This window comes from Coffea arabica, chromosome 2e (assembly GCF_036785885.1).
Source record: "Coffea arabica cultivar ET-39 chromosome 2e, Coffea Arabica ET-39 HiFi, whole genome shotgun sequence".
NCBI classification, from domain to species: domain Eukaryota; kingdom Viridiplantae; phylum Streptophyta; class Magnoliopsida; order Gentianales; family Rubiaceae; genus Coffea; species Coffea arabica.
This window is the reverse complement of record NC_092313.1, coordinates 50,496,177-50,506,241: the sequence shown is the minus strand read 5'-3', so window position 1 is coordinate 50,506,241 and position 10,065 is coordinate 50,496,177.

Below are 10,065 nucleotides of genomic sequence, written 5' to 3'. Positions count from 1 at the left end.
TTAGGATGCCGGACTGTGGGCTTGGTTTGCAATATTAGTGATTCTTGCGGGATGTCTCGACTTGATTGGTACAAGATGGAATGTCGAGGACGACATTCTTTTAAGGAGGGGAGGTTGTGACGCCCCGAAAGAATGAGTGTGAGAACCCGAAAATTTTCTAATTTTCTAGGGTTTATTTTATTTAATCGTCCGCCTTTTCTACATTTTCTTTATTAGAAAAATTCCCCAGATAAAGTTTATGTGCAAAGATAGTTTGAAAATGATTTTTCTAGTATCGGTTAGTTTTTGAGAAATTAAGAGCGTATTTTGAACGTGGGACCCGCAAGTGCGGTAAATGCATTATATTTTTGACAACTTGTTGGAAATTTGTATTAAGTGATATTATTTTACAAGGTGTTAAGATATTTGTATTGGGGAGACAAAAAGATAAGTTTTAAACCTAAAGGTGACAAGTGTCACCATAAGATTTAGTCTTGAGTTTGACTACTATTCATGACTTTACCATTTAAGTAAAATTGGCCAAAAATCTCTTCATTTCTTACCTCTCTTGGCCGAATTTCTTGCTCAAAGAAAGAAAGAAAAGCTCTCAATTTTCTAGTCTCCAATCTTGCCCAATCTTTCAATTAAACCCATTAATCTTCCAATTACTCCAAAAAACCTCTTAGTTTGGTGGAGTTGAGCTTGGTTGTGAAGTTGTTTGGAAAGCTAAGGTGACTAGTTGCTCTCTTTCTTGTGTTGCTAAGGTGAGTTGTGAAGGACCCCTTTCCTTCCTCTAATGATGTTCAATTCATGATTGGTGGTGGTATAAGATGCATTTTATGGATTATATCTTGATTTTTGGTTGAATTGGTGAAGTTTTATAATTATTGGGGATTTTTCTATTTTCATATGGATATGATTGTGTGGTTATATATGATGATTGGAAATGATATTTAAGGACTCTATGAGGTGGAAAAAGTGGTAAATTGCAACCAATTTCTGTTTTGGAAGAAATTTTGGAAAGTTAGGGTTATGATGAATACATTCTGCCCGAATTTATAGCTCATATATAGAGGCCGAATTGGCCTTGGATTAAAACATGAAAGTTTTAGGGAATGACATTTTACAGGTGCCTACAAAATTTCAGATCAATCGGAGTAGTGTAGAATGAGAAAAGTCGAAATTACTATTGCTGTTCTGGTTTTACCCGAATGTAAGAATTGCGCCTGTAATTGGTTGTTTTGGCTGGAATTGCTTCCGAATTGGTTGTTGAGGCCTTCTGATGAAATTTGTCCCTGTTTCTTAGCTTTCAGCTGGTTCTGGAATTTCTGGATTCGGACTTGGATAGCCTGTTTTATGAAGTTTCCGCTAGAATGCGTTCTGTGAATCTGTTTTTGTGATTCTGGTATAGTATCTTGCATTTTTGACCTGGTTACACTCGAAACTGGGTTGAGTGACCTTCTGTAATATTGTAGCCCTGTCTCTTATCTTCGAAACGGTGGGTCTTGCACCTTCATCCGACAATCGTAACGCCTTTGGTACCATTACCGCAAAATGACTCAAAACTGTTTTTCTGGTTTTGAGCTTAACTTTCATTTCCGGACTTTTCCCTAGCTTGACTTGTACTAGTACTACTTGGAACTTGCTGAGTGGCTATTGGATGAACTTGTTGTTGTGTGTGTACCTTTGGGACTGGCTGAGGAAATAATGAAGCCATGATGGCTGGAAAAGTTAACAAATTCAGGGGAAGTGTTGTCCGAACTTTTAAAGGGCTTGATTGCTTTGCGTTTGTGATCTAAGGCTTGGATTTGAGTAAGGCAATGATATTTGATGGATGGTTTCTGAGCCATGGAGGTGAGTGACCCCATACTATTGTTAAAGCTTCTTATGAAATGTTTCTTGCATTATTTACTCGACTGCATCTCATGCGTGCTTGCATGTGAATTCATGATATGATTTTGGCTTCAATGAGATCTTGGGGAGTCTTGTGCTGGACACCAACGTCTCCACCTCTGTTTACTTGGAACAAATGGCTCTGGAGCTCAAGAAGGGGCTCCCTCTTAATGTTAATGTTAATGTTAAATGATCTATTTGAGCGTTGGGTGTTCAAGTGCTATGATTTCCCTGGCTCACGAGAGCACTAAACGAACATTTCATCTCTGAATCATGACATCATCGAAATGATCGAAATGCAACATTGTGAAATACATTTGTTTAAGGATTTTACTGGTTACTCGCTGAGCTGCTAGCTCACCCCAAAAATATTTTATTCCCCTCCACAGGGCTCGTAGCGAAGGAAGGACTTGTTGTGCTTATTCATGTGTCTGGATGGCCTATATCTTGTACAGTTTGGATTTGGAATCATTTTATGTATAGTTGGGAATTGTTTCCGCTTCGCTTTTGACATGTAATTTTTGGGGAATTTGATGTATATTGGAGATTTATATTGTAATATTTGAGATTTATTCTTGTAATTCATTTGAGGATTGTAGTGAACGACTGAGTCCCGGCGAGAGCTGGGCAGGCGGCCCGCCGAACCCTCTGGTTCGCCTTAGGGGGAGGTGGGGCTGTCACAGTTGGTATCAGAGCTTAGGCTTCAGATCTCTGTAGTGTATCCTAGGCTTGAAGTTTAGGATGCCGGACTGTGGGTTTGGTTTGCAATATTAGTGATTCTTGCGGGATGTCTCGACTTGATTGGTACAAGATGGAATGTCGAGGACGACATTCTTTTAAGGAGGGGAGGTTGTGACGCCCCGAAAGAATGAGTGTGAGAACCCGAAAATTTTCTAATTTTCTAGGGTTTATTTTATTTAATCGTCCGCCTTTTCTACATTTTCTTTATTAGAAAAATTCCCCAGATAAAGTTTATGTGCAAAGATAGTTTGAAAATGATTTTTCTAGTATCGGTTAGTTTTTGAGAAATTAAGAGCGTATTTTGAACGTGGGACCCGCAAGTGCGGTAAATGCATTATATTTTTGACAACTTGTTGGAAATTTGTATTAAGTGATATTATTTTACAAGGTGTTAAGATATTTGTATTGGGGAGACAAAAAGATAAGTTTTAAACCTAAAGGTGACAAGTGTCACCATAAGATTTAGTCTTGAGTTTGACTACTATTCATGACTTTACCATTTAAGTAAAATTGGCCAAAAATCTCTTCATTTCTTACCTCTCTTGGCCGAATTTCTTGCTCAAAGAAAGAAAGAAAAGCTCTCAATTTTCTAGTCTCCAATCTTGCCCAATCTTTCAATTAAACCCATTAATCTTCCAATTACTCCAAAAAACCTCTTAGTTTGGTGGAGTTGAGCTTGGTTGTGAAGTTGTTTGGAAAGCTAAGGTGACTAGTTGCTCTCTTTCTTGTGTTGCTAAGGTGAGTTGTGAAGGACCCCTTTCCTTCCTCTAATGATGTTCAATTCATGATTGGTGGTGGTATAAGATGCATTTTATGGATTATATCTTGATTTTTGGTTGAATTGGTGAAGTTTTATAATTATTGGGGATTTTTCTATTTTCATATGGATATGATTGTGTGGTTATATATGATGATTGGAAATGATATTTAAGGACTCTATGAGGTGGAAAAAGTGGTAAATTGCAACCAATTTCTGTTTTGGAAGAAATTTTGGAAAGTTAGGGTTATGATGAATACATTCTGCCCGAATTTATAGCTCATATATAGAGGCCGAATTGGCCTTGGATTAAAACATGAAAGTTTTAGGGAATGACATTTTAGAGGTGCCTACAAAATTTCAGATCAATCGGAGTAGTGTAGAATGAGAAAAGTCGAAATTACTATTGCTGTTCTGGTTTTACCCGAATGTAAGAATTGCGCCTGTAATTGGTTGTTTTGGCTGGAATTGCTTCCGAATTGGTTGTTGAGGCCTTCTGATGAAATTTGTCCCTGTTTCTTAGCTTTCAGCTGGTTCTGGAATTTCTGGATTCGGACTTGGATAGCCTGTTTTATGAAGTTTCCGCTAGAATGCGTTCTGTGAATCTGTTTTTGTGATTCTGGTATAGTATCTTGCATTTTTGACCTGGTTACACTCGAAACTGGGTTGAGTGACCTTCTGTAATATTGTAGCCCTGTCTCTTATCTTCGAAACGGTGGGTCTTGCACCTTCATCCGACAATCGTAACGCCTTTGGTACCATTACCGCAAAATGACTCAAAACTATTTTTCTGGTTTTGAGCTTAACTTTCATTTCCGGACTTTTCCCTAGCTTGACTTGTACTAGTACTACTTGGAGCTTGCTGAGTGGCTATTGGATGAACTTGTTGTTGTGTGTGTACCTTTGGGACTGGCTGAGGAAATAATGAAGCCATGATGGCTGGAAAAGTTAACAAATTCAGGGGAAGTGTTGTCCGAACTTTTAAAGGGCTTGATTGCTTTGCGTTTGTGATCTAAGGCTTGGATTTGAGTAAGGCAATGATATTTGATGGATGGTTTATGAGCCATGGAGGTGAGTGACCCCAAACTATTGTTAAAGCTTCTTATGAAATGTTTCTTGCATTATTTACTCGACTGCATCTCATGCGTGCTTGCATGTGAATTCATGATATGATTTTGGCTTCAATGAGATCTTGGGGAGTCTTGTGCTGGACACCAACGTCTCCACCTCTGTTTACTTGGAGCAAATGGCTCTGGAGCTCAAGAAGGGGCTCCCTCTTAATGTTAATGTTAATGTTAAATGATCTATTTGAGCGTTGGGTGTTCAAGTGCTATGATTTCCCTGGCTCACGAGAGCACTAAACGAACATTTGATCTCTGAATCATGACATCATCGAAATGATCGAAATGCAACATTGTGAAATACATTTGCAACATTGTGGTTTTTGGCACGCCATTTGGTTGTAAATGTTGGATTTTGATGTATATATATTCTTGGTGGAGGTTTGGTTGGAATCAGGACTGATCTACATTTCAAATGGCAAAGGAAAAATTTTGGCGGGAATGAACAGGACCAAATTCGGATTCTGATGTGGACGGTACTGTTCATCATCGGCTTCGATTTTTGTTTTTTTTATTTGGTGATTTTGACTTGTTTACGCGCGTGGGTATGTTCCGGAACGTATTAAATCGACGTGAACTGATCCGTAGTCCTGGCGAGAGCTGGGCAGGCAGCCCGCTAACCCCTTTGGTTCGCCTTAGGGGAAAGTGGGGCTGTTACATTTTCCCCATGGTTTACCAAGGAGCCCGACCAAACCCAAGCCGGCTCGAGTCCAAGGATGACCAATGGGGTTTTGGGCGTCCCCCATGTATATTTGAATGTCAAGGAGATTCACTCCAACGACGTATGCAGCCATAGCATACTATTTCAAGTCATTCAAGCATGTGGTTTATTCAAGCGATCGAGATATGCAAGTGTTCAAGTACGAGTTATTCATTTCAAACGAGAACGAGTGCGATAAAGTACACGCTCGACTCAAATTTCAAAATCTCAAGTATCAATAACAAGTAACATGTATCGAGTTCACAGGAGTTCAAGTAACACACACTTGACACTCACCAAGTAAACAAGAAGAAACGACACTCGAAGTTCAAGCGTCCACCGTGGGGTCCTCCTGAAGTTCCTTTTGTGTGCCTGAGCAATTTGATAATGAATTATCATTTATAAATCCCAATTACTATGGGAGGTCGCACGCTCGAATGATTCTAGAAATTATCTCGAAAATGCCTAAATTTCCCTTGAAAATTCGAGGCTCAACGAGGGCTTTAAGACTCAAGTATAATCCAATTTTTATCCTTAAAATCATTGGATGAAAACCAGTAGGTATGAAATCATGTGAATAAATTTTCAAACGAACGATCGAAGTCGAAATGAACAGTGCCACGTCACAATCCGGCCAGTTTCTGGCAGGATTCAAGGCAGTGAGGATCCAAAATTTTTTTTTCAAAATTCAACACCAATCCAGCTGACTATCCGCCCAAGAACTGGCCGGATTCACGGCCGGATTCTGGTGAACAGTTTCCCGCGCGGATTTATTTCAAAATGGCCAAAATTCATGAATTTTAGGGTATTTTTTGAAAAGTCGTAACTCGCTCTCTGAAAGTCCAAAATTGGAAAACTTGGTACCATTTGAAACTACTTTCCGAGTACTAAAAGTTCCTAGAAGATACTTTTTCATGATTCCAAACGGAGGGTATTCAAAATTTAGCTCAAAGTTACTGTTTTGGGGCACTTGAGACAGATTTAGGTTGGTTTTTGGCCAACTTTGAAAATTCGGTAAAATTCACTTGATTTGAACTAACCTCTGAAATTTGGAAATCTATTAGAGTTGAAATTCAAATTTAAAACAAAATAAATAGAACAAGAATCGGAGTGTTGAGCACCAAGATATGATAGCTCAAAGTTGGTGAAAACCGAAACTGTTAAGCAGAATTCCAGATTTAAACTTCAAACTTTGGAACTTTGGTTAGGTATCGAAACGGACACGAAATGGCACCAAATTTGGTATGAATATCCATATAAGGAAAATTCCTCTGCCAAATTTCGTAGGAAAATAATCACGGAAAGTTAGCTAACAAAATCAATGAATTTGTAAGAAGTTCCAAGGCAAATCTGCCTTGGACTTCCGTTGTTTCGTTTTCAAGCATTTGGCCAAGGAAATTTTCTCAAACATGGTTCATTGGTGTAGACAATGTCTAATAAACCTCCAAGATGTGTTTGGTAGGTGATTAACACCAAGAATTTCAAAACAACAAGTCCCAACAATGATCTAAGCATTTACTAGCCAAAAGAGAGTTTTAGTTCACCGAGTCAGTTTCAAACTTTGGCCACAACTCACTCAATTCAACTTGGAATTGAGCTTGGTTGATGGAGTTGGAAAACACTTTCATTAATCTACAATTTCTCAGAAGAAACCATTTTCAAAATCCATCCACAACTAGCTCACATTTGAGCATCAAGTTGTAGTTCCTGTTCTGTCTTCCAGTGAACAACGAAACAGGACAGCGATTTTCAAATGAATGGTGTGGCTCACTCAAGTGGAACCAGGTCATGAATTTTATATCAATGGAAATCTGGGAATGTTTAGTTTCCAGTGCCACAAACGGCACTCGATTTCGACATCGGAGCAAGGAGTTATGGCCGAAACAAGATGACTGCCTGGCAGTTACGGGAACCATTTTCCAGTTTTCTAAGCTTTCGAAATCAATACATTTGGGTGACCAAATCATGTTATTTTTCAAATAAAATTTTCACACACTCAATATAACATGTATACATCATAAAAAAGCCATTAGAACTTCAAAATTTTGCATCAAAGTGCATGAACATAGCAGGGGCAAAATGGTCACTTTTGGTCATTGCACCATCCTTAAGTTTCTATCAACAACCCAACATTATTTCACTAATTTAAGCACCAAACTAACATTAATAACATCATCATTCACCAAGTCAGTCCATCCATCAAATGTGGCAGTTCATAAAGCCCACACAACCATTTTTCCAACATAAACAAGCTACCCACATGCATGCAAGAGCTTAGATGTGCACTAGAACTTTCATAAATCAAGTTCCAAGGTTTGATCATCACTTACTTGTTTTGATGTTCAAGACAGAAATTTCCGGTCCTCCTTAGCCCAAGAAAACTGTGGAAAGCAGCCCCCTTTTGTAGCTTAAGATGATCACTAAGTGTTAAGTGAAGTGTGGTTAAATTTGGAGGTGAAATGGTGAAGGATTGGAGCAAGATTTGGTGAAGAAAAATGAAAGACTTTGGTGGTTCTTCAAGCTCAAGAGCGCCGGCTGTCTTGGTGAGGAGAGAGAGAGAAAAAATCTGGTGGAGTTAGCTTCTAAAGCAAGCTTGATGGTTGGGTGTTTTGTGCACAAAAGTCAACCGTAAATAGTGAGCGTACGCGCGCGTTTTGTGCTCGATTCCTTTCGAGTTTATTTCACTAGTGCACTGAACCTCCAGTACACTTATTTTCATATAAATATTATCCACTCTTAATTGTCCCAAAATAAGGGTCTAAAGTCCCTTAATTAAATTGCGCGTGTGAAAACGCGTATTTTCAATTTAAGCGCGATAAAGCGAAACCTTCAAGAAATTCTAATAACGATAGTACTAATAACTATCACTTGAGTACTTAAACATAAAAATACTTATTTTAAGGCTTATGTGTAAGTCTCTAATTTTCCCAAACTTATGGTATTTCCAAATCAGCTAAAATCCCCAATCGCGTATTCACTATTCTCACTTAACGAGCTTTCAAAAATTAAATTTTGAAACGAGTCACTATAAAAATGTAATTAAATCATAGATCCATGTAATTGGGTCTTAAGAGACTATAAAATATTATTCGGAGTAAATGGGCAATTAAATATTCAAATAAGCTCGAAATGGAATTTAAACAATAAATTTGCGAGTCCTCACAAGGATCACTTCCTCCTTGCCCCAAGTCACACTTGGTCAAGGTAGGAAGTTTTACTATCATTCGGATAACTCTCATAAAGCTACACTATTGAAGTAATTTTTTCACACAAGAAAAGCTTCTATGAAATTTACACAACTAAGAGTACAAATCTTCCTTGAAGAGTATTTTCTCACTAAAATCACTCTTGATATAATGTATAGGGATGGCAATGGGTCACCCGCCCCACGGGGGGCTAATGGGGAGGGGGTTGGGGCGGGGGGTGGGGCTGGGACGGGGGGAATTTTTTCCCCCCCGCTTAGAAACAGGGCGGGGGGCGGGGGAGTGTACCCCGCCCCGCCACCCGCTTTAAAAACATAAATATATATGTATATAATATATAATTTAATTAGTTACAAACTTATGATAATGATATTATTAGTTATATGTATTATATAATGTCTATTAGTATATATAATATAATTGATATTATTAATTATACTAATAATTATATATGTGTACTAATACAAATTATTAATTGGTTATACTAAATTTACTAATACATTTATACTAAATCCCTAATTACACTTTATACAATACATTTTTTTCTTAAAAAAAGCACAAGCACAATAATAAATTAGTGATTGTATTTGTGTCAAAAGTGAAAACTTGACTACTTTAGTTATATTTATTTCATCATGTTGGATTGTATTCAAATAATTTTTATAAGTTTCAATTGTAAAATTACAATGACTAATAATTTGATGATGTTTTGATATTTTAGTACTTGATTATTTGCTAAAATTTAACCATAATAAAATTATATAACAATTTTTTATTAACCCCGTGGGGGCACCCGCGGGAGAAGAGGGGCGGGGCGGGGCGAGTGGGGGACGGGGGATGGGACGGGGGTGGGGGGAGTTTGTAGGCATCCCCCGCCCCAACCCCGCCCCGTTGCCATCCCTAATGATGTAATCTCAATGTGCAAAAGTGTTTTTGAAGTGTTTGACTTTGTTCTATTTATATAAGACCAAAAAGTTCTTTAATTAATGCTTCCAATGGATAGAAGGCAGCTGAAGAGTCAACTAGCCGTTGATAGTGTCGGACGTCCGGTGGACCTATTTCTTGCATCCTAACGCAGGCAGTGAGCTTAAAAGGAATAACTTAATATCTTCGGACGTCCGAGAATGGAGTTCTTCACGCGTCCGAAGTTGGCAATGATTGTCGGACGTTCGATCCAGTTTTTTTGTGCGTCCGATAGCCGCTTCAGTATTCTTTGTGCTTAGTTTTTGAACATGTTTTGCTCTATTTCTGAAAAGGTCTATTAAGAAAATATTAGTTACATCCATTTGTTTTGTAATCATCAAAAGCTACAGACTGAGATAAACAATCTCCCCCTTTTTGATGATGACAAAACAATGGATGGAGGAAAATAATTAAGGCAAAAACTCCCCCTCAGAATAATTTCCTCTCACGTATAGATCACTGGACATTCCCCCTCAGAATGACTTCCCTTCACATATAGATTACACTTATCACCAGATTGCATATCCATTTCTCCCCCTTTTTGTCATCATTAGATCAACCAGAAACCAGTATCCAACCACCAAAAACCAGTATCCAATAGCTAGAAACCCAACATCATCAATATTATCAGCAATTATCAACAACCAGAAACCCGAAACCCAACATCTATTATCACTGTCAGTAGTCAAGATCATCAACATTATGAAT